The 25,686-nt window shown below is 41.5% G+C and overlaps 1 protein-coding gene across 1 annotated transcript in view; it reads left to right on the top strand.

Moving 5' to 3' along the window:
* Positions 1-25,686, top strand: part of LOC133219100 (microtubule-associated protein 4-like) — a 69,109-nt gene that overhangs the window by 5,892 nt on the left and 37,531 nt on the right. The window contains exons 2-3 of the mRNA XM_061366174.1: positions 15,119-15,253; positions 25,388-25,441. The gene's annotated coding sequence lies outside the window, so the exon portion shown is untranslated. The remainder of the gene's footprint in view (positions 1-15,118; positions 15,254-25,387; positions 25,442-25,686) is intronic.

Genomic DNA, 25,686 nt, shown 5'->3' with positions numbered 1-25,686 from the left:
TGTCACTCACTCCTATTTTCCACCTACACTTCACCCCTTTTATCTGGAGTATTTGCAAGTATGAGCATAAGACAGACTGAGAACAATGCAGGCTCAAACCTGAGAGATGGTCAGTAGGCTTCTAAATGGATCAAATAATTCTGCCCTTTATTGCTCTAGTGAGCAGGCTCTTCAATAAGCTGTACAGCTGCTGTCTGAACATAAAAACCTTAAAAATCAGCCCTTCACAGCTAGAGGATCCTCAGCAAGATTGTCAGGAATACAGCTGAACATGAAGGAGGCTCATCTTGCTAGTCAATCAAGTGCTTATAGCTTGCTAGTGTTTCCTATCTAGTGTGTGTTAATGTTTTAATTTTAATGCCTCCATCCTCATTTGATGGCGATCTCTTCATGTTGGTTGGCATATTGGATTGGTGCTGTCCTTGCATCAAACGTCTGGGGCTAAAATGGGTTGGTGAGGAAGTCAGCTGTGGATGGAATTCCACGGGGAGATGACCAGGTTTAGGCTGGTATTAAGGCTAAGGGAACTGCTTGCAGATAGGCTGCTTGGATTTTGATGAGAAGTGAGAAAAGCAAAAAAAAAAAAAAAAAAAAAAGGTAATTTTGTAACTTCCTTTGTGCAAAAACTCTCCCTTTTTAAAACTTGTTGGGGAGATACTGTACATATTAAAGCTAGATCTTTTTGAAAAAGCAAGCTTCTCTCTGAATATTAGGTCATACACTTCCAACAGATTCCCGCCTGGGAGTGAGTCATTGTTCCTTTTGTAAAATTGCATTAGAGCTACATCATCCTGAAAAGCTATTTTTCAGCTGAATTTGGGGTGTTGACACTTGCTTTAAACAAAGTAAAACTATGGGAGCATTTTTCAGATGAATTTTAAAGTATGTTTACATACTCTTGAGTTATGACTCCTGAAATGCTAGAATATGAGATCAATTCCTACTTGTTAGTGAAGGCCCTCTGCTGTGGGAAGCGCTGCTTTCTGAGTATGCCTGGTTTCATTCCCCCCTCCCCAAGTTTTGAGCTCTCAGCTCACAAACTGAGGATTGTGGTAAATACGATGTTTGTGAAATGCTTAAAATCCTTTGAAAGGAGCAGAAAAACATGTGCATGTTTTCACTTGGTCTTATCCTCCCTCTCCCACTCCCCCCCAAATTGTCACTTGTTTCTTGCACTCTGGTATGTTTGATCTAGCTCTTTGCTGGAGATACTCTGGCAATTTGTCCTTCCAGGAGTGTGATGCTGGGAGTTTGTTTCCATATTGTGGCTTGCCTTTTTTTTTTTTTTTTTTTTTTTCCCCTAAACCAAAACTGGCCTGTGGTTCCAGCCTTCTTCCATGTTATGCTTTTTCTTGTTACACTAGTGTAACTCTCTGTGCTGTAAAATGGGTCGGTGATCTGGTGGGATTTCTAGAACTGTTCTTATAAGCTGTGTCAGCCCTAGTAAAAGGGAAGTAGAAGCAACAACTAGTTGGAGAAAGGGATGCCCAGCATACATCAGACTGGCTTTCTGTTGGGAAAAATATGGAAAAACACTGTCAGGGCACAACAGCGTAAGAGCAGTGTGAAGCATTTAGGCTTGGAGGTGGAAAATCCAGCCCCAGCCCATACTTACTGTTGATTGGAAACGTTTAAACTGACTGGCATGCCAAGACATTAATGGGAATATGGAAACTGTGCTTTACAGACAGTTTTCCTTTAATCCCCTGTGGAAAGTACCATGTATCTTATGAGTGTGTAGCTATTAGTATTTTAAATTTGGCTGGCTTTTAGGCACAGTAAGAGGAAGAGGTGTGCTGTGTGGCAAAAGGTTGTTGCTCATGGGTTAGACTAAAGGTGCTTCTGGTTGAGAAGTCTCTCTGATGTTTGCTTAGGAAGTTCTCACGTGCTCTGTTCCCATGTGGGTAAGTATGGCTTGAGCTACACTTGAGTAGTCCTGTGAAATTATTAATGATGTTAAGTTTGAAATGCTGTTGGAAATATTGAGGAAAGCCCTATTGAAAACAGCAGCTTACAGAAAACATTTTATAGTGTAATTGTTAGCACTGTTTGTTCATAGTGATTTGAAGCCCATAATTCCTGCCTGTAGCCTGATCACTGTCCACACTAAGGTTTCTTTCTGTTGGACTGAAATGATGCTCACACCAGACACAGGAACACTGAACTTTTTATTGTTGCTGTCTGGGTATTTTCCTGTTACCCCTCTCATGGTCTCTTCTTGTTTTTTGTGTTTAACCTTGAATATTCAGCTTCTCTGTCATCTGACTCTCTAAAGGCTATTTTTCAATTGCAGTTTATTAAATGTAATGCTCTTTTTAAAGATGCTCCTATGCTTACCTGCACTGGTCTTAAAGAATCTCAGAACAGTTTTTCTGCTCTCCATAGTTACCTAATTAGTAATAGTTGAAGTAACTGAAACTTTACAACTCTGGAAAAGCGAAGACAAAAATTCACAAGCCAGCTCCAGCAGAGGCTTCAAATTAGGCTCTGCAGACATGGGAGGCAAAGAATGAGACAAAGAACTGAGTCACTGGCTCTTCCTTCCTTTTGAGCTTTTGGTGGGAGCAAATAATTTCTCTTTTTGGTCATGAATCAAAGCAATTAGGAAAAGGGTTCTAGATGTTAATAGCTAGATGATTTAGACTCCTTAAATAGCAGGAACTGTGGATTTTAAAGTGATCTAGTTATACAGTAGTAACTTAATTTATGTTATGACCTGTAGTATTCCTTTGATTATAACATCATATATGCTAATGTTTTCTTCTCTCCCTGAAAAGTTGGAGAGAAACCTCTGGAAAGAAATGTGGGATGTAAAAGGAAACCTTTAAAATGATCTTGAGATTCTGGAGGAAATGTTTGGTCATGTCAGCAAGTGATACCTGTGCTTTCAGTGGCTGCATTCTGGCTGAAGCTTATAGAATGCAGCTCTTGGCATGTAAGTTGGTGCCACCTACACCAGCAGAGTTGGACAGAATGGCGAGACATTGTCATTGTGATGTCTCTAGAAGTAGCAATCACTGTTGGGGTTTAAATCTTGCACAGACTGCTTTTGGGATGTCATACTGTGATGCTTGTCACCTAGCATATATATCGGGTGCTACTATTGTGACACCATGATGGCAGGAGCTCTGTAGGATGCTGGGGGTGGCTCAAGCTATGTTTGATGTAACAAATTTGCATTTACAGAGGAAGCTCAAATGTGTGTAATCTGTGATGTTGTTTTTTTTCAAGATCTCTTTAAGCTTAAAGCATATATTTTTTTTTCTTAGACTGTGTTTTAACTTATTTAAGCATTTACAACATGAGAATTAAAGGATGGATCCATCTTGTGTTCTGAGGAGTGGATTTATTTATTTTTTTTTTTCCCCACAACTTGTCTTTTAGGTAAAATGTACTTTTTCTTGGTTTGTTTTTTGCTTTTTTTTTTTTTAGTTGGGATTTGGGCAGAGCATGTAGGGCAATAGGATCAAGTGTCACATTGGGGATTACATATTTATCCTGGAGTGACCCTCTTAGTAGCTTGCATTGGTGCAATTGGTGAATGTCTGACTGGATTTGTAGGGATGTATATATGCATTAGTACTGGTTTGATGTAACGCTAGCTTATTTGCTCTTGGTTCAAACTATCTTCAGCTTGGGGCTTTACTTTTAAGGAAGAGATCCTATAATTTGCCTCAAACTAGCATTTTTAGACTTCTATTTCCCTTAAAAGTAATTATGGTTTTACTAGGAATGATAATTCTACATGTGAGTATAGAAAAGTGTTGTGTGGCATTGGCTGGTTGCCAGAAACCAAATTTATCCAATAAGCTGTGTATTTCTTTGAGACCTATTCATGTTAATAGTGTTAAAAAAAATAAATTGATCAGCTGTTCTTTTGTTGCATCAGTATCAGTTGTCCTGTTCTTAAAACTACAGCAACTCTGTAACTCATGGCTTTGTATGTTATTTTGATGTGTTGTGTCCCTTTGCTGGCTGCTTTTATGAAAGTTCCCTTTCGTAGAATGAGTAAATATGATTTGTAAAGAGTTTGGGAATGTAGAGAAACTCCCCGCAATTTCAAGCTTCCTTTTCTCCAGCTAAGATTTTAACTTGCCAAATTACCAGTAATTGCTGGGATCGCTGACAGATTTACCCTATGGCCACATCCTTCTGCACTTGTCTCTAAAGGCAACTCTTGCTGGTTCCTCTGCATCCAGTACTGGATCATAGAATCACAGAATGGTTTGGGTTAGAAGGGATCTTAAAGCTCATCCAGTTTCAACCCCCTGCCACGAGCAGGGACGCCTTCCACCAGACTAGGTTGCTCCAAGCCCTGTCCAGCCTGGCCTTGAGCATTGTCAGGGATGGGGCAGCCACAGCTTCTCTGGGCAACCTGTGCCAGGGCCTCACCACCCAAGTAGTGAAAAACTTCTAATAACTTATCTGAATCTGTAAGTTCAGTAGGATTTTCCCATTTTAATCTAGTGTGCAATTAATGTGTGCTCCTCTCTGCTGGCTCAATGTCCTAGAATTGTGTTCAGGTAATCGTGAATTAGTAAATGGTCATGATTCACTAAACAGGGTGAATTTGTCAGTTCACAGCAGATAGCCCCATTGTACCTTAAATCTCCTTATACCTTTGATGAACATCTTCAGTTCTAAAGTATTGTTTTTTTTTTTTTTAAATTAATTACTATGGGCTGTGTTTGTACTACAGGCTCTACTCTGAGACCCTACTACTGCTGTGCTCCTCTCCATTTCTCTAGTATCTGCATCTGTATTGGCAAAACTTGCATCTGACCTGTGCTGCTGTTTTCCTCCTGTATTTGTGTTTCTCGCCTACCAAATCCTGTGTAGACCATCTGAATGTATTGAAGGTAGGGTGGTTTGGGTTTGTTTTTTTTTTTTTTGGTGCTCCAAAGACCTTTAAGAAAGGCTGTTTGAGGGTTGACTGGAGATGTAATTTAATCCAGTGCTCCTAAAAATCCTAATGCTGGCTGGCATCAGCTGATGCTGTGTCTTATTTAAACATACTGGAGATGTGATGTTTTTCCCTTGGGGGACTGACTTCCTGTGATAAAATGAGATTCTCTTTTAAAGTAGAGGTCCATGGTTACATAATGAGAGTAGGAAATGGTTCAGAAGTGACATGGGGAGAATAGAAAAGTTATTTTGGTAACTGACTGTTAGGAGAATAGGAAGTATGCTCAGGAGCATACTACTAGTAACTTGAATTCTCTTTGGAAAGTGATAGGAACACATTTAAGGAATTAAGTTGGGGACTGACCTGCTCAGAGCAGCAGAAGGGAGGTTATGTTAAGAACAGAGTCATATAGTGCACATCTAGGATTCCTCTTAAAAAGATTTAACTCTTTCCAGACTACTCCTGATGTCCTCAATAAGCTGCTGTGTAGTTCTTAAGCGTGTGTGTCTTGAAGATTGAACCTGTAAGAGCTGTGCTGGCTTTTGCTTTGTTTGATTTGAAGATGTAAATATAGATTTGTTTTTAACTTGTGTGTGGCTTTGTGTTCCTCCAGTGCCAGACTAGGGAACTCTTTTCCCCCAACCTGCAGTTTCTGTTCCCCCATACCACTGTGGCAACCTTGCAAAGAATTACGTAGTAGTTGGTAGTCAAACCTGGCTTTTAATGCTACTGGGAGGGCAGTATTGACACCTCTAAAGGAGATCGCTTTTACTCAGCAGGCATTGTTAAGAGGCATCGATACAAATTCACCAGGAAGCCAGCTGGATTCTGGCATGGGGTTGCTAAACTTGCCGAGCCTTCATGGTTTGCTCTTGGAGGAATTCAAATTAAGGGCTGCATACAAAATACATTCCATGCTGAGAGTGGCCATGCTTGCATGTCTGATCTACGTTTGGATTTAAAACAAAATATTGTTTGTGTTTTTTTGGATTGAAACTGGAATATTGGTTGTGTTTCTTTTGTATAAGGCTCTTCAAAGACTATTTAAGATACTAACTCCAGATATTCACATTTTGTTGTGTAATGAAGTGAATTTCTATCTCCTTGCTTATTGTGGTTTTGATTTTTATTCCCCCCCCCCATGTTTTGTACCAGTTTGTGTCTGTCTTTTCCTCAGTGGATGAACACAGGTGGGAGGGTGGAAAAGAGACTAACATTAACTTAGCCCTTAGTTCTGTTTGCTTCTCTCCTGCTTCGTAACCTGTGCTAAATGGTTGAGCTTTGAGATAGTGCTGATACTTTTAAAGTGTCATCTTCAGTAAACAGGGGAATCTGCTTCTCTTGGCTTATAGCTTCATTGGCATTGTATCTATGAAAAAGCAGTGTTGTACGCTAGGTAATGCATTTGTAGCTCTTGTGGGTACATTCTGAGGTTAGCATATCTTGATTTTTGTCAGACCTCAAGTATGCTGGTAAGCTCCAGGATGTGGGGTACTCTGGAATAGATGTATACTTCTGGCACCAGTTAGTTTTCTTCCTGCAGAGAAGGGTAAAAGGAGATACCAATTTCTGTAGGTGTAGTAAGTTCATGTGCGGAATCCACTTTGGAAATCACAGTTTTTAAAGCCTGAACTTGCAGACTCTGCCATTCCGGATTTATCAGATAGGATCATCCCTCTGTTTGTCTTATAAACCCCTTTTCTTTGTCAGCTTTCTATTAAAGAAATAGCATGTGGGAGTGGGAGGAACACAGGCTGTCTGAGAGATGTTCCTTGTGAAGCTGTTGGCCTTATCTTAATGAGAACAATGCTCTCTGTCCTGTGCTGATAGGACCTAAATGCGTGTTGATCATCATTATTGCTAACCTTATAATGCTAAGCCCAGATTCCCATGTCTGCCTAGGATCCCACAGACAAGGCAAGATCCTGTGGAACAAGACACGGTGTGGTAGTGGCTGCAGGTTTGTTTCTGGAAGGACCCTCAATTGCTTTTTGTCTGCAATATGCCTGTAGAATCACTGGATATGCCCAAGACTGATCAAAATTTTTCTTCCTTCGAGTCTGGGGTATGTTTATTTTCTCTAGTATGTAATTTATCTGTAGCCTTATTTTTCAGCAGCCAAATATGCTGACTGTGCATGTTACGTTTCCCAAATGAAATTCTCTGGCAAGCCTCAGCCCTAATGTAATTTTGAGGTGCTGATGTAATCGAATGGTTGAATGTGAGCTGAACAGGAAATTATATAGTGCAAAACCTGCTCTTAAAATCTGTGTGGAATGAAAATGCATTTGTTCTTTTTATATATTTATTTGCAGTAGTATTTGTGGTATTCAGGAATTTCACTTTTGCTCATTTTGTTTTAATTGAAGAGAAGTCAGTTTATTGAATGCCTGAGGAGAGGGGAGGGAATCAAGACTGATGGTTACATGTTCTTAACATCTTACCAGAATTTCAGTGGGAGTTTTTCAGTTCTGTTATAATAATTAAACATTGTGCTGAACTGATTTTTCAAATGTGAGGGGGTAACACAATGAGTACATGAAAATAGCTATCTAAGTTGGAATGCATTAGAGCACCTAATTGTAGAGCTGTAAACCGACACACTTTTCTGAACAGTTGTAGCATTACATAAAAGAAACCTCACAATTTATAAATGGAAGAATAAACACAGATTTGTTTGCTCATTTCATTCCAACCCCCTGCCATAGGTAAGGACACCTTCCACTAGACCAGGTTGCTCCAAGCCCCGTCCAACCTGGCCTTGAACACTGCCAGGGATGGGGCAGCCACAGCTTCTCTGAGCAGCCTGTGCCAGGGCCTCACCACCACTTCCTCCCAGGAAGAACTTCTTCCTCAGATCCCATCTAAATCTCCCCTCTGTCACTTTATAGCCATTATTCCCTGTGTCCTATTCCTACCTGCTCTTGTGAAAAGCCCCCCATCAACAGCTACACTTCCCATTTTCTGATATTGGACTTTTTTTAAAAGTAGTATTCTTTCAGCAGTCCTGTTAGTGCTTTAAATTCAAGCCTGAAGTTGGTTTTGTTGTGACTGGGGGTAGGGGAAAATGCTAGATCAGAGGAATAAATTTGAATGTATTGCATAGGAAATGGAAGCAAATAATTCCACATGAACAGCAGAGGGGTGGATTGAAGTAAGTCACTATTAATTAGTTTGATATATTTTTGTAACTCAGCAAGACAGAATTATTCACTCTACTTTTGCAGCATATGAAACCAAAACCAAATGTAAGAACTACGACAGGTTGGGCCAAAGGTTTACCTCTGTGAATTTGTGCAGCAGCACGTTTTCCGTTTTATCCTATATTCCTCTTCTCACCTTCTATGCTCAGGTGAGGGTTAAGCGTGGGTTGTCTCCTTTTGTAACTACATGTGCTGGACCCTTCGGTGCTGAGCAGTAGTGTTTGTGCTGCAGCCTGTGTATGTCTTAAGCGCATGTGATCCTGTGGAGTGCTTAGGTGTTTCAGAGCCTCTTCAGCTGCGCTACCAGAGCTGACCTACTGCAACAAAAAATGCCTGTCCTTCATAGAATGTAAATAATCTGTAAACAGGGAAGTGCTGTTGGTGTTGAGGAAATAACCTGGCTTAAAAGTCTCAGTATCTCCAAATAAAAAAAGGTAATTTTTTGTCACCTCTGTTACCTTTGTCCTCACAGTTGTAGCTTGCAGGTCACACTAATTGCTTCCGTGTCCCTGCTTATCTCTTTTGAGAGTTTCTTTTTCGATCCTTCTAAGTACAGGGAATACAAGTTCTAGATGAATGTTCTATATTACTTCTTGCAGAAGCATAATATAGAAAGGGTGTTGTATACTGAGGAGACCATTTTCATCCACTAAACATGAATGTAAGTTCTGTTTTATGGAACTGACTCAAATCTTACGTTTCTTTAGTCTGAGGATTGCTTATGAATCATACTTTCTTTGCTAGTTTTTACTTATGTTAGTGTACTAATTCATTTAAAGAAAAGTCAAGTGTGTTGATGCTCACCGACTGATCTGATTAAAGGCAGTCCCTTGCTTTCACGTTTGCTTCATGTAAACTCTAAGTTAATTAATTGACTCATTCATTCTGTGTAGCTAAAGCTGAAAGGCCGCAGAGGAGGCAAATGAATTGCAGGCAGCAGATGCTTGGATGAAAGAGGAAACAAATAATCCACAGGGTGAAACTTTCTGAAGCATCTGTGCTCCCTCCTGAAGAGTGAGGTGAGAACAGACAGCTTGTGCCTCACTAGGGATCTGCAGAATCGATTGTTTCATAGAACATAAGCAAAGGTCAATTTTGGTTCCTAAAACCGACATGACTTCTAGTTTTTCTTAATTTCTATGATCTAGCAATTAGTAAATGCCACTGCATTTTTATTTGTTTCAGCTGTGTGCTTTACAATGGCAAATCTTAATTCTGCCTCCAGTTTTCTTTTGTTTCTTGTGGCCAAGATGAGAATTCTTGCTTGACTGGAATAAAATAATGGGATAAATCTGGAAGGAGGTTCGAAAAATGGCATGCTTAGTAACAGCAGAGAGAATAGGATGCTCTGGTGTCAGGAGCTGGGTGTTCTGGCTTATATCCTTAGGATTATTTCTATTTTTATCTTGTATGAAATGGAGAAGCAGTTCCTGAAACAGAAGTCAAAACCTAGAATGCTTGGTTAGGAGAGGGATAGACAGACAAGGTCTTGCTGGTCTCTGGGGTTTGTAACTCCCACATTTGGGCTTACCTTACATGTAGAAGTTGTGCCCTGTGCATGAAATACCTGTGACAAATGTTTGGTTGATAATGTGCATTCCAAAAGAGGGGTAGTTGGGTTTGAATGCCCTGAGGCTGAGGGGGAGGTAGAACCAGGCTCTCCAGCTCCCAAGGTGTGGAGCCCACTTCACTTAAAATGGGGACACACCAGATGCTTTGGATCAGCTTCTTTGAAGGCCCATGTGAAGATGCTGAACCAGATTTAGAATGCACTGGGTATTAGGCTGAATCAGTTGCTGGTGCCCTTGCACAGGTACAAATCAGAACTTCAAATGCTGAATGAAGCTTTCAGTGGAGGACTTGGCTGTCTGGAGCCTATTGGGCACTGAAGCAGGCTACATAATCTTTGTTGAACTGACAGCTTGAAAGTGTGTGTCTCAACTCTGCTGAGCTGAACTTCCTGAGCCTAGGAAGGATACTTGGATTTTATGGGAGGGGAATGGTACAATGGCTACGATTTTTAGTCTCCCCTGCTCATTCTCCAGCAAGGGTGCTTTGTGCAGTAGCAGCCTTCTCCTTACATACGGGTGTATTCCTTTTTTTTTTTTTTTTTTTTCCCCAACCTGAGACAAGGTGTGGGCAGTTCAGAATATTGTATAATCACTTTAGGAATAAATGCAAAGATGCAAACCCTGACTGAAGTGGTGGTGTAGGATCGAAAAGTATTTCTTCTTTCAAAGATTAAGATAAAAAAACCCCTAAAAAGTCCCTCCTGAACCCGTCTGATACTTGTCAGAAGTCATCCCCTTAGGATTCTAGTAATTTGGGTAAAAAAAAAAAAATCTTGCAAGCATTCTAAATTTAAAGAGGTAGAAATGAAGGAGGAAGAAAAAAGGGGTAGTGAATATTTTCTGAGTAATAAAGTGAACCCTTCTATAAACCATCTTTACTAATGAATCTTAAAATGAAACTAACTTTCTGAAATACAGCAGCATGTAACAAAAAGCTTTTTTGATAAAGTTTGCTGTTGGGAATGATCTCATCCTAGTGACTGACTGGTCACTGTGCAATGCTCTAACTATTTGCTGAAACAAAAGTATACTGCATCGCCTGACCACCGGGTAATCTGTTTGGTCGCGCTGGGGGGAGCTGGGGGTGAGCTTGGCTGCAGCCATGGTGCACAGCAGGTAGGAGATGCTGTCTGTAGAGCTTTGCACTTCAGTTTACCAACAAGAGCTAACCTTCAAGGTGTGTTAAGCATGAACTGCTTCTTGGGAATCTGCTGTTGTTATTTTTCTGGCAGTCCCATTTATTTGGCATGTAGTAGTGATAGGACAAGGGGGAATGGCTTTAAGGTGACAGAGAGGAGATATAGATGAGATCTGAGGAAGAAGTTCTTCCCTGTGAGGATGGTGAAGCCCTGGCACAGGTTGCCCAAGGAAGCTGTGGCTGCCCCATCCTTGGAAGTGTTCAAGGCCTGGGTTGGATGGGGCTTGGAGCAACCTGGTCTACTGGAAGGTGTCCTTGCCCATGGCAGGGGGTTGGAACTGGATGAGTTTTAAGTTTTCTTCCCACCCAAACTATTCTGTGAGTTTAAGATCTATATGAAAGATTTAAATTAAAAATGCTGGAACAGTGATCCCCAGCTTCATAGCTTTATTTTTTTAAACCTTAGTGCAGTGAATCAATATGACTTCTGTATTAAATTCACCCAGCTGTATTTTGCAGTGCATTAATGTCTGGCCTGAGTAAGAAATGAAGGCATCTCTTCACTGGGCTAGAGCCTTTATCTGATGTTCCGTTTAGATGAACTTTGTTGCAGACTTAATAGAGCAAAGACACTGGGTGACTCCTGTAACCGCTCTGTAGCTCAGAGCAAACCCTGGTGCATTCACTGCTAAGTACTGGCTGTCAGTGTATTTGTGCTGCCATGGCCAAAGTTCTCTGGCCTTTGGCAATGGAACTGTTGAGAGGAGGACCTTGTCCCCTCTCCCCACATCACGTTGCTGTGTGCATGAACAGAGTCTGGGTATGAGATCACTGACTTTCAGTAAAAATTCTGGAAACAGTAGGATTTTGTTTAATAGTGCAATCTGCCAGAAGTGGTTCATAGTGAAATGTCACGGGCTTTCTACCCATTTCCAATTTAAAAATTGTAAAACTATTGCTTTAAAATAAGCAGTTGATTGGAAAAACTTCCTGCAGTAAGAACAAACCCCAGGTATTCAATTTCTGATTCTTGTGCGAGCTGACAGTTGTCCCTGTCTTACTTGCTGAGTTAGAATTCAGTGATGTGCCAGAGACAAAGTGAGTTTGAGGCATTCTAAGTCAGCTTTAAACCTTAGAAGTTGTAACACTTGTTGCTTTTGTTCTTTCAGTTTCTCACACTGATACGGTGATTTGTTGTCCTTGGATGCATTGAGACTCGCACGCTGGTTCCAGTTTAAAGTGCAGTATCTGTGTGTAGGGGGAGCCAGAATGTTTGGAGTCGGCTGGAACTCAAATGTAGATATCCTATTTTCCTCAATTAATGAAATGCTGAGAACTGGAGAAATAGAATTGCATGTGAGACAGTGTGTTATTATACCTGTCTTCCTTTGTTTGGAATTTGTCTTAAAAATTATGGAAAATTTAGTTAGTAATTCTAGTCATAACAGCATCTAAATCCGAATGCAGGATTCAGAGGAGAGAATTTATAGGAGCAGGAGTGACTGCATTTCTGCTAGATGTTGTTGATTTAGGAATCCCCAGACCTTCGGTGGCAGAGGAGCAGAGCTCTTCATACAATTCCATGTTTCGTGAGTAGCAGTCAGATATTTTGCACAGGCCAGTTTCACCATATTCCCACCTCCTGGTTACACTTCATTAGTGGTGAACGTGGTATTTGGGAGTAGAGCCTGTATGTGCAGAGCTGCAGTTCACACACCTGCAGACAATGAAACAGATTTGTTGGATCTTGCCAGTGAGCTTAAAATTCATCAGAAAACCCAACTCCGAAAAGCAAACAAGCCCAGTTCATAAGTAACTCCTACAGAAGCCCAGCTTGCGTGTTTAAGCAGGAGCTGGTAAGTAGAGTGACTGCTGATGGTGCGCTCCTGGTAGTGGCCCATAGCAGAGCTCCCTACTTTGTGGCTCAGCCAGGAAACGAGTGAACCTGTGGATGGTCATATCAACGGATTTATTTATTTATTTATTTATTTATTTATTTTTAGCCCCCTCCCCCCAGTGAGCCTGAGCTCATAAGTTTTAAGTTCAGACTAAAAGCAGGATGGGATAATTATTTTTAGCCCAGAAAGCTAACGGTATCATGGGCTGCATCACAACAGCATGACAGCAAGTCGAGGGAGGGGATTCTTCCTCTCTACTCTGCTTTGGTGAGACCCCCTCTGCAGTCCTGCGTCCGGCTCTGGGGCCCGTACATAATAAGAATGTGGAGCTGTTGGAGTGAGTCCAGAGGAGTCCAGAGGAGGGCTGGAGCACCTCTGCTATAGAAACAGGCTGAGAGAGCTGGGCTTGTTCAGACTGGAGAAAACTCTGTGAAGACCTTAGAGCAGTTTCCATTGCCTAAAGGGGCCACAAGAAAGCTGGAGAGGGGCTTTTGACAAGGGTCTGTAGGGACAGGACAAGGGGGAATGGCTTTAAACTGACAGAGGAGAAATTTAGGTGAGATCTGAGGAAGAAGTTCTTCTCTGTGAAGGTGGTGAGGCCCTGGCGTTGGTTGCCATAGAAGCTGTGGCTGCCCCATCCCTGGCAGTGTTCAAGGCCAGGCTGTATAGGGTTTGAGCAGCCTGGTCTAGTGGAAGGAGGACTGGAATGCGATGTTTAAGGTCCCTTCCAACCCCCTGTTCTCCATCTCACTATTTACTGTGATTGAATAGCAATTGCAAATAAAAGATCATGAGTCTTTAATGCTCCACACTTCTGGCTGGGTTTGGTATGACCATAACTACTGATAGATTATTTTTATTTTTTCTTTTTAGTAAATTAAAGTTCTTTCTAACAATGCATTGTCGTGTCTTAGTGCAGCGCAGAGTGGATGTTGGATTACTGGTGGTCTGCTCTGCAGCCATCTTCTGCAGGGTGTTATTTTTGAGCCTGTCTGTGTCAAATACACCGTTATGTGTATCATGTTTCAGATCTTGAAACAATTTGTTCATCTGTTCTGGTTTAACACAGCTGTCTGCACCTTGTTGTAACCTGTCATCATCTGTTGTTGGGTCCTAACACTCCATCCTGCTTTTTCACGCTGAGTTGAACAGAGCTGGTTTTGGAGGTGATTGCATAATGGGGAATGAGTGTTGTTTTTTTGTTACAGTTCTGGTTTTTTTTTTTTTTTTTTGTCTTTAGAAACCTTAATTACCCTTCTGAAATTTTACATAAACATCTGAAGGATTTATCAGGTATTTTCCAGGCCAGTCATTTTTGTCTTAATTTTGCTAAGGAGTACCACTGTGTTTTAAAAACCATAGAAGTCATAGTTTTGATAGAGATTATGTGAACATGCTCCAGCTCAAGCCAAATGTTTAATCTATTCACAGACTGGCATTGAATCTTATTCTGACTGCTTGTTTTTTCAACCCATCTGTAAAAACGGGAAACCAACTAACCAAAAAAGGTCGATCTGGAAAAGGTGTGTTTCCCTGTCTGAGTCCCAAGGACTGCTCTTGGAGAGCCCAATATTTCCTTTATGGCAGTACTTCGTTTTTCTTTTTTAATTTTTTTTTTCCCACATCACCCCAAAGTATTAAGAGTTATGGAAAACCCCCAAAGCTTGGGTAAGGCGGGCTGCTTGGTACTTTGGATATGTGATCCACAAGCTAGAAGGGAAATAACTAAATGTTAATGATCTTAATGCTATCTGGCTACACTGTCCTGGCCTTTATCTCCCCTTCTTCCGTTTCATCAGGGATGGGTATAACTTTCACACACCTTACAGAACAAATCCACTCTTAGTTGTTCTGATTTTAACTGGAAGTCTTAAATAATGGTGCTGTTTGATAAATAATAGGAGAAGGTTTCTTTTCTTCCCCTATTCCCTCTTAATGCCTGAGCACTTGCTTTTGTGAGTGGTGGAGAGGCTGCTCATGTTCTGAATGCTCTTGCTTTTAATTGATTATAACACTTTGCATTGTGTCTGTAATGATTTTGAGTATCACTGACTTTTCTGATGGAGGATGCCCTCAGATCTAGAAGTAAATAGAATCACAGGATTGGAAAGGACCTTAAGATCATCTAGGTCCAACATCCCTGCCATGGGCAGGAACACTTTGCACTAAACTATGTCTCCCAAGGCTCTGTCCAACCTGGCCTTGAACACTGCCAGGGATGGAGCATTCACAGCTCTGCAAGGGTGTTCTTAATCTCTTCTCTGCCCACCACTCGTTACTGTTTTCCAACTGGGCATTGAGCCATTGACCACAACTCTTTGCATGTGGCCATCCAGCCAGTTCTTTATGCACCAAGTGGTCCATCTATCAAACTGATGTCTCTCCAAATATTTTTATACTAGGTAAAATACATTGTCTCTGTGCTATTGAATAGTTGTAACTCCTGGAAAGGCTTTTGGGTTTGAAGAAGAGGGGAAAAATACCCTGACCCAAGAACAAAAACCCCTGCAAGGGTTGTTTTAGTGCTCTCCTTAAGGGTGAGTGGCATATGTTTTCACATGCTATAGAGCTACAGTGAGGATCTGTAATTCTTCATTGTACAATTCAGACTTTAAAATAGCAAGATTGGAAATATTCAGCTGGCAAATATAGTGGGTCACTTAAGCCCTGAGCATTTTAACCTTGTGCTCAGAAAGGTCATCTGTCTCTGCAGTTGTGCTGTCACAGAATAAGCGTTGCTTCCTCTCAGCTGGTCCTCTCCACTGCAGGAATGGGTGAAGATTGTCCTACAGATGTGCAAGGCAGCAGCTGGTTTAGTAGTAGTGGATTCCAGAAAAGCAACTAGGAAAGCTCACTGATTCCTCATACTTCAGTAGCAATGACCATGCGTCTGTGCACTGGGTTTAAGTGCTTATTTTGCTTTCCTCCTTCTGATCCATGTTAACGTTTTGGTTCTTGAGAATGCAGAGGGAAATCTGTTGGTGAAGCAGAGACTAAACGTGCTAGCTTTGTGCAGTGGAAAATAAAGAAGACTGATTATTTTAAATGTGTTCCTTGTTGTGTTAGTTGCATTGCTGTCTGGCATGAGTAAAAAAAAAATCAAAAAGTTGCATTCCCTCTGTCTAATCAGAGCTGATAATGCATCTTCGATGCATATTAGGAAGAAGTTCTTCCCTGTGAGGGTGGTGAGGCTCTGGCACAGGTTGCCCAGAGAAGCTGTGGCTGACCCATCCCTGGCAGTGTTCGAGGCCAGGTTGGATGGGGCTCGGAGCAACCTGGTCTAGTGGAAGGTGTCCCTGCCCATAGCAGGGGGTTGGAACTGGATGAGCTTTAAGGTCCCTTCCAACCCAAACCAGTCTGTGATTCTATCATTGGCTAAACAGCAGTCCTGAAATAATATGGAAAATGTAAAAGCAAAGTAACGTTGTCGTGTTTATAATCTATCACATTTTGGCATAAGCTAAACTTAAGTGTTGGAGACAAGGGGAATTATCATTTATATCTATCATTTTGAATTATAGGTACTCTTGCACATAGAGGAAATGTTTTCCTTTTTTCATCTGTTTTAAGAAATAGCATGCCTCTGACTTACCCTTGGGATGCTTATGTTCACCTGCGACTAATGAGGAGTGTTAGGTATTTCTAATTAGGTCTTATCTGGCTGTTCTGACACCAGTCCTGTTCATACCCTTTAGAGCCGTTCTGCTCGACCCTGTCTCCAGTTTCGGTAAGAGACACAAGACACTGGAAATGAATCTGTGAAGCTCATGTGTGCAAAGGGAATAGATACTAGGTGAAGGAAGATAGAATTTCCTGTAAAGCAGCATCTGTGTTCAGGAGTGGATGCCACAAAAAGCAAGCAGGAAAGCATGCTGATTTCTAGCACTTAAGTAGCAACATTATGTACTTGTCTGTTTTGTTTATTTCTCTGGTTCCCCTGCTTCACTCCTGCTCCTTTCTGCCATTCTGTGGCATTTGGTCATTCACCTTCATAGCGAGTCAAGGACAGAATTCTTTCCTCTGTGCTGGTGAGACCCTCCCTGCAGTCATGCATTCAGCTCTGAAGCACCAACATAAGAAGGATGTGGAGCTGTTGGAGTGAGTCCAGAGGAGGCCAAGCAGATGCTCTTAGGGCTGGAGCACCTCTGCTATGGAGACAGGCTGAGAGAGCTGGGCGTGTTCAGCCTGGAGAAGAGAAGGCTTCAGGGGAGACCTTAGAGCAGCTTCCAGTGCCTAAAGGGGCCAACAAGAAAGCTGGAGAAGGGCTTTGGACAAGGGCAGGTAGGGACAGGACAAGGGGGAATGGCTTTAAACTGACAGAGGGGAGATTGAGATGAGATCTGAGGAATTTCTTCTGTGTGAGGGTAGTGAGGCCCTGCACAGGCTGCCCAGAGAAGCTGTGGCTGCCCCATCCCTGTCAGTGTTCAAGGCCAGGTTGCCTGGGGCTTGGAGCAACCTGGTCTAGTGGAAGGTGGCAGGGGGTTGGAACTGGGTGAGCTTTAAGGTCCCTTCCAGTCCAAACCACTCTAGGATTCTATGATTCTAAGTTTCCAAACTGAAAATACAAATATTAAATAAGTAGGAAATCTCTGTCTTAAAGATACTTCTGGATCAAGATTGTGGCAGGTCCATGAACTCAGGTGAAGTAGCACAGGTCAGTAGTACTGGCACACTTGAGTCCTCAAGTCCCTGTGAAACAATCCATTCACAAGCACTGAGTAAACCTCAATTTAAAGAGCACCTGCTGTTCTCTGTGTGAATCCTTTTAATAGAAAAATTATAGTGGCCTAATAGGTGGTTTTTAAGATGTGCCAAATGCTTAAGTGCTCAGTGAAGTCAATTACCAGTATCCCTGAAAAATTACCCGTGGCTGTGCTGCGCTCTCCATGTCCTTATTGCTTCTACCCATATGTACTAACAGGATAATCCTCTCTGTACTGCGCTTGTTCCTGGAGGAGTGGTGATACATGAGGAAGATGAGGACCTCTGTAGGAAATTCGCATGTTGGTGAGGAGATACTAATGGGCAAATCTGGCACTTAAATTGTGGAAGTTGGCAGGTGTTGACCTTGAAACATAAGTGTCACAAATTTTCATGCTTTCTTACAATAGTAAAATGTTGGAGACAGTTCAGAATTCTCCAGTAGTGTTTTGCTTTAAGGCTGTTGCCATGGGAACGTGTCATTGCTGAGGAAGCCTTCAAGGTCTCAAAGAAATGGGAAGTCCAAGCTCTCCCTTGTTTGCCCATGCTAGTACATCAGCTGACACTGCAGATGACATTCTTTACTTTGGTCTAATTTAGTAAAGTTGCTGTTGGCACCTGTAACTTCCTTCTTGATTTTCCTTTTCCAAAGTCAAGGAAAGAAAACACTTCGTAGTCCAATTGAGATGATTGTGTTCTCTATTCAGGGGTTCACTGACAGCTGGGTATGTTTGATAGACATTCACATTGTACTTTTAAATGTGCATAGCATCACTGACCGCTCCGTTGGCTCTCTGACCTGCATAGTGAGAGTCTGTCATCTGTGGAAGTGGAAGGGAAACACATGGCTGTGTTTTTGAACCACATCACTACTTGACAGATATGGTGTGGGAAAACAGTGGAGTTCTCTACTGCTACTCTAAAAGAGTCTACTGTGGGTGAAAGCGGTAAAGAGAAGGACATGTTGAATAGCTTGGGTACAGATAAACCCATTTCAGCCTTGTTTGCTGGGCATGGGACCTCAGTGCTTTTCATAACTTGCAGGCTGAAGTCTTCTGTTTCTTCCTTACTCTCATTCACCTGCATCTGGAAATAGTAGCTAGCTGCCTCCACGGGGCAAAAAGGAAGCATTATTAACTATGGCTTGAATAGGATGGAGCTCAGAGGTTCCTTTGAAAAGTGACAGCCAGAGTTTCCACAGCTGAGAAATACTCCTAATGAAACAATATCTACTGCTGTATAAAGAATGAGGGAATCATCTATCACTGGTGAAGAGAACACTGCCAGCTGTTTGTTAAACAGCTTCTTAAGATATAAGAATTTCATCAGTGTCAGTGAAAAGGGAGCTGGGTTGGAAATAGCCCTGTCTTTTAGCTGCAGTTGTTGTGTATGGATGGCTTATGCTGTGAAGGGATAGAGGAATACCACTGAGGAGAACATGTGGAGAGTTGCTGGTTGTCTTTTGCTAACCTCCTAATGATAACCTGTCAAAACCAGATGTGCTGGATAGACTCAGTTTGCATAAAAAGAACAATCTAGAGCAGAGAGACTTATTAAAGACTAGCAAAAATAATATTCTTCTTAAAAAGGCTTTGTAAACAGCCCTGTTTCTTACAGTCATGGGCTGGGGAGACTTTCTTGGTGGTATGCTCATTTGCAGTGGTAGATAAGGGTGAGCTGGACTTCTGGAGTTTCCAGGAAACTGGGGTGATGTGAATATCAAAACAACTTACTTAGTCAAACCTCATAGTCTGGCGTCTCCAGCTCTACCTGTGCTAGTGAATTACATGATTCTTAGTGACATCTGGTAGTGCTGGAATACAGCGTCCGGGCTCCTGTTGCAGTCTTTGGCCTAGGGCAGAAGTACTCTCCTGGAGACTGGTGAATGCTATTCAAGAGCTGGCATGGACCAGGACTGTTCTCGAGCCATTTGTGTGTAGCCACCCTGGTTTAAAAAGACTTCAAGTGGGAATGCAGCCCTTTCCTGGGCATGTTTAAGTTAACTGTGCCATTGAGCTACCTAGTAGGGAGGTAGCCTTTGTGCTCCTGACTGCAGGAAGCATAATTAGTTTAGTAGCCTTTCATTAGAGGACAAGTGAAATTCGAATAAAGAAAGCTTCTTTTTGTCTTTGTTCTCATCAGGTGTTCATTAGTGTTCAGCCCCAGCTAAGGCAAAATGGCCACTGGAGGAGCTTCAGTTGCATAGAATTGGACTGAAATAAGAGCACACTCCAGTTATAGCTCAAGACTTGACTCAGGTTCTTACTGCTCCTTTTTATCATGTGCATGCAACTGAATCTATACATTATCAATCTCAGTAACATCTTAGATCATTAAATATGTATACCTCTGGTCTGTGCTTCCCCAAAATATGGCAGGTTGAATAACACTGTAGGCATGTGCTTTGACAAATAAAGCATATGACAGAAGTCACTGTGGATCTGTATTGATTAGGTATAACAGTAGGAAGAATTCCTGAATTCTTAATAACTTTATTTTTAGATGTAATTTGGATGAAGATTTACTGTTCAGTGAAATGTTCCAAAAATAAATATTTCAGAAAAGAATTAAACTTGAATGTGCAAGACAATTTTTTCTCTTATGCATCAGTGTTTATGGAAGGAACTGGTCAGAAACTGCCATTCTCCTTAAATTTGCATGCTCTGAATGCAAAAAGAGAGCTGCTTTCACCAAGCCCACTCATCCACACAGGAAGCTAGAGGTGCTGTTGGGACTGCAACAGTGAGAGGTAATTTTAGTAATTCAAGTCTTGTTAGCAGAAGAGCTCTTCAACTGTGAAAAGAGATACTTTGGTCTTGCTTAAATCACTTTTATCGAGCTTGTACTGAAAAGGAATGTGCTTTGTTGTTTCTTATCAAGGACTTTCTCTGCTTTGGTTTTTGATGGTGCTTTTTTTTTTTGTGCATGTTCGAGTGTTAAGGTTGTTTTCCATTTAGACACATTTGAAAGATCTATAAAATGATTCAGAGATCACTTCTGTCAAAATATTTAATCTCAGCCTTCTCTAGGTGTTTTCAGCCTCTTGTCCAGTGTATTCTGTTTTGTAGTGAAGTTGAATGCTCTCTTCCATCCTCCCCGGTTGTGCACTGACTAACCTAAGACTGCTGGCTGCTGGAGCTCACCTCTTAATGAGCATTTCCTGCCCTGTCTAGCCTTTCAGGATTGTTATGGAAGGTCCTTGGTTGGTCCTTGACACTGGTGATTTGGCAGTCTATGAGTCATTTTCCCAACTTTCTAGAATCATTGCATGTTGTTTCTTTAGTCAAATCACTCTTGACATATGAAAATCTGTGGTGCTGTAAAAACAGCTACACTCGCGCAGCTGCTTATTTACTGTCTGATTGTATGAACCTCATGAGTTTTTAACTTTGTCAACTTGAATTGCTACAGAAGACGATTTTTTAAAGCCTGTCCCCTTTAATAAGCATTAAATATGGATATTATTGTAGAGTATCTGCTTGCTTTAAAATTTAAGACCTTTATTCTTCCATGTGCTACCTGCAGTTGGGAAGTTTGGTCTGTTAGTACAAGTAAGAGTTGCATGACTACCATTAAAGTCTAACTTACTGTTCATGAATGTTTCCACAGAAGGTTATTCACTCTTAGCGTTCAGTGAAACTACTTCTTGTGTTTTGAAGACTCTTTAATTTATTAGCCTAATCTCAGCACTTACAGCTTGTCTTAGGAGAAGCGCTACTTAAAAGCCTCAAACCAAATCTAAAAGTAGACTCTTTCAAATACAGTCAGCTTCATCTGAGATGCCACATGTGAGTGTGCGAACAGGAATGTGATGCTGAACAAAAAGTCATTGACAACTTGGCAATGGTACCCATGAAGGAAGAAAGTCCATCCTGTGTTCTTGGATAAATTGGTGAATTCAGGTGTGGCCAAGGAGACAACATAGGGACTTACATCTATAAAGACAGTTTTCCTTATGTTGGGCAGTTGCAGTTAAGTTGCTGCTAGCATTATTCCTCTAGGAGAGGACTGGGATGAAAATCTGAGATGCCTTCATGTCGGGGTTTCACAGCCACCACGTATATAGCTCAGTTTGTAAGACTGCATTTGAACCTGTGGTATTCGACAACGCGATGCTGCTTTGCATGAGGAATGCTGTAGCTGCAATCTGTGTCACCCTTCTTAGCTTTTCATATCAAGTGATCTTCATGTACCATGCATATTTAAGATGGAGAGCTATTTAAAGGAAGCTGTTTAGAGACTGGGAAGCAAAGTGTGAAGGGTGAGAGACAACAGGAAGTTTCTAGCTTTCTCTTGCAGGATATGGGAAACAGTCTAAATTTGGGTATAAGAAAACAGAAAGTGTCACTTGTTTAGAGAAACTGAGGGAGCCTATAAGGGCATCTGGTATGAGGAATGTCACATTCTTTGTTGTAAACTTCATTGCGCTGAAGTCCATTTGATTGAGCTGGGTAAGGGGGATAATATAGAATGTAACTGGAGGTTTGCTCTGCCACCATTGTCTTTGGCAGCAACATAAACCAGATTGAGACAAGCACTGTTTATACAGAAAATATTAAATTATTGGAACTAGAGACTGTCTAATTGGAATGCTTTTTGTGAGGGGGGTATAAAGAATCACTTCCTTGCTTCTGTTATGCATCTTTTTGGTTGCTTTCCCAAAGTAAGTTGCATGCCTTTCTCATTGACCAAGGAGAGGTGGTACTTTGCTGTCAAAAGGGCTCCTGCTGGAAACAGTGAGTCAAGTAGTTGATGCTTAAAGTAGTAAGAAATTTCAAAATTATAAAAAGCAGAAATAAATTGTTAATGTTTGCCCTGAAATATGTATATGCTTGTGGGACTCCTCAGAATAACTGTTTTATTATAGATGGGGAGTGCATTTGGTGAATTCTCTGGTGAGAAAGAAATAGACAGTAAGAGACTGGGTTGTAAGCAGGAAGTAGTTTAGTGTATTCATTGGATACAGGTAATTCAGGGGAGGAAATCTGTGTAGGAAACTGGATGGAGTTAGTGGAGCCATTGAAATGCTTATTGCTAAAAGTACAAGGAGCTTGGGAACCAGAAGAGCTGAGGAACAAGAACTACTGGTGCAGGATGTGGAACTGGATATTACAGGGATAGCAAACACGATGGGACAGTATGCATACCAGGCACTACCAGTTTGCTGATAGCTCAGGCAAGATAAAAATGCCAAGTGGGTGTGGTGAGGGGATGTAAACTAAATCAGACTGCCGCTCCTCTGTGCTGGTTTTCAGTGTCACTCACATACAGATTGTGTTGGGGGGAAATGAAGTTGTGAACTTGGAACTGGGATTGCAATGTATAAACAGGCTTTCTTAACGTTAAGATAGTTCTCAGGAATATTTCTCCAACTGGAAAACAACTGTGGCTAATAATGGAACACGTGAGTCAGTATTTGCTGGCTAGGTGATAGATGACACCTTTTCCAGCTATCCACCAATGCTTCTATAAGAGGTCAGAGTCTTCTTCAATTTATTATGTGAGAGAACAAGCTGAGATCTATCCCAGTCTCCTGTAAGACCTAGCATATAAAAAATCTTTGCAGCCACACCTGCAATCTTAGTGAATCTGTCAGTTTGGGGAAAGTAAGATTATTTAGCATTTCTGCTTGTCAGTCAAGAACACCCCATACTTAAGTTAAAAAGCAGTCTTTGCAACTGTGGGTAGTTAAGACCATCTTGTTAGTATTGGAATTCTTTCTTTCAAGGTTTATTTAAAAAGCAACTAGAGATGCAGGTTTACTGAAGAAAGAAGTGTTTCTGCGCAGACTGGGAAACTGCAGTAGATTTTACTTCACTGCTATTAGAACCATGGTTGATACAGTGCTGCCCATGTTGAGAAGGAGTAGCACTGCCCAGCATTTAAAAAGGAGCTAATGCTTTTCAGTTTCTTGAATGTTTTGCCACAAATAAGTGGGTGGATCACAGCAACATATGTGGGATGTACTTACACAGAGCAGACCGTTGGGCTGTGCATTTAGGGCTTGATGCCTCTGGATGTGATCTGAGTGTTCATCAGTTGGAAGTAGGTGGGGAGAGGAACCCTTGATGCCCCAGTTTATCACAGGATGGCTAAACTGCAGATAATGATGTGGCAAAAGAAAACGTGGGTTTATGATGTGTAATAGCAGTCTCTTTCTGCTATTATAGAAAGGGGAAAGGGGAGCATTAGTGTTACCACACAAGCAAGAGCTCATCCTTAATGCTAGTGTATCTGAATCATACATAAGATATTTCTCCGTTCTTTAATTAACATAGTAATCATAGAAGCCTAGAAACAGTTTGGGTTGGAAGGGGCTTTAAAGCTCATCCAGTTCCAACTCCTGGACACAGACAGGGACATCTTCCACTAAGACCAGGTCGCCCCAAGCCCAATCCAACCTGGCCTTGAACAGTGTCAGGGATGGGGCAGCCACAGCTTCTCTGGGCAACCTGTGCCAGGGTCTCACCAGCCTCACAGGGAAGAACTTCTTCCTCAGATCTCATCTCAGTCTCCCCTCTGTCAGTTTAAAGCCATCCTCATAAAACAGGGGAGCAATAACTCTCCACCCCTTCTGAAAGGAACAGGACTCTTTCAGAAGGTTTTACTTGTGAGTGATTTACCACTTCTTAAAGCTGAAATAATTCTGTTTTCATTGGGCTGTTTTCTCATTTAGGTGAAAGGTCTGGCATTCTACTTCTGTGTAACATGAAATGTGCATCTGTAGGGAGAGGAACAAGCATTAGTGTTTCTATATGATTCTGCATTAATGAGCAGGTATGGAGGTGATATTTTCTTCTGAGACTGGCTTGATTACTTGCTGGGATGAAGAACAAGTTCATCCATGGATGTTTCTCCATGGAGGTTGAAATACTTAACTGACTGTGTGGCTTAGTGTATATTCTTTTCTGCGGAGAGCTGCATGAAGAGTAGGAGTATTATTTTGATAGATTTCTGGTTTTTTAGATGTGCTTGTTTCACAATAAAGAAACATCGTGAGCAATGTGTAAAATATTGTATAGAAAAGTCTGGGGCACCACACCCAGTAGATGAGGAGATAGTTCTCTGGCACAGCTGGTGTGTATACCTTCACTGAAATCATGGCAGATGTGCAGAAAATGGGCTGATGTTGGCAACTGACATACAGCTCCTGAATTCTTTCTTTTTTTCAATATCTGGATCTGCTTAGAATATTAACCCAAATATCATTAATCCATAAGAGAATACAGCATAGGCTTTTCTAGTTGAGTATTGCGTCTAGCAATACCTGTAGGTTTTGCCTTGTGAGTGTGTTAAGAACTTTGCAAAAGAGTCCAGTCTGACATTTGGAAGTACAGAAAATTGGTGGAGTTGGTACAATCTCAAAAAAAATGCTTCATCTTGGCTTTCTTGCTTGTCTCAGGCTAAAACATGACAGTTCTGCCATGTCAAAGCCTTCCGTGCACAGTGGCTCTACACGGTAATAACTGATGATTGGGCCACAGATGTTCTTGGTGCCTCTTTAGCTTTGTTCATCTCCAGGCAGATAAAAATCAGCATGTTGAGTCCAACATGGCTGTCGCAGGTGGCCCAGCTGTGACTGGAGTGCTTTGAAGCCATTGTATGAGCACCTGAACTACTGCTTAGTGGAGGGATATGCTAATCATCCTGGATTACCTCAGCTTTAATGGTGTGTTTGTAAAAAACTATTAAGATGTATAATGAGAGAAAAGTTGCTTACAATTTTCATGGTATATTCTTAATAGCTTGAGCAAGTGTTGATGTGAAATAGCTAAATAGTATTCCTGTTGAGGAGGGAACATTAAAGAAAGCTGCTTAGGTAACTGTAGTGGGACTGCAGCACAACTTCTCAAGTTTTAGTTAATTTTAAGTAACACAAATCATGTCCTATCCATCCCCCATTAGCTTACATCCAAGTACTCCACAGTCATATGGCTTCCTCTTAACTGTGAATGCATTATATTTTGCAGATAAGCAGTTTCTGAGGAGCAAAGGACCTGAGAAAAGGAACACCCGCTCTTGAGGTATGAACTGTTTTTCCAATGACACAACACTAAATCCTTAATTAAAGCAAAGGTTTGATGCAGCTGTCTTCACACACTAAAACTACTTCTGTTCTGGAAAACACAGGTCCCATCTAGAGTTCTGAAATGTCAGAATCTCTGACAGAAGTTCGGTAGCAAGGCTTGGCAGAGCAGGCATGCCTGGCTGTGACAACGGGGGTGTTAAATGGATGCTGGGAGAGTCTGCATGTCTTTAAAAGGCATTG

Source organism: Neopsephotus bourkii, unplaced genomic scaffold (genome assembly GCF_033783945.1).
Source record: "Neopsephotus bourkii isolate Nb327-2 ecotype Australia unplaced genomic scaffold, CSIRO-AGI_Nbou_v1 NB_122, whole genome shotgun sequence".
Lineage (NCBI taxonomy): Eukaryota > Metazoa > Chordata > Aves > Psittaciformes > Psittacidae > Neopsephotus > Neopsephotus bourkii.
Note: the sequence above shows the minus strand (reverse complement) of the source record. Positions and strands in the feature narration are given on the sequence as shown.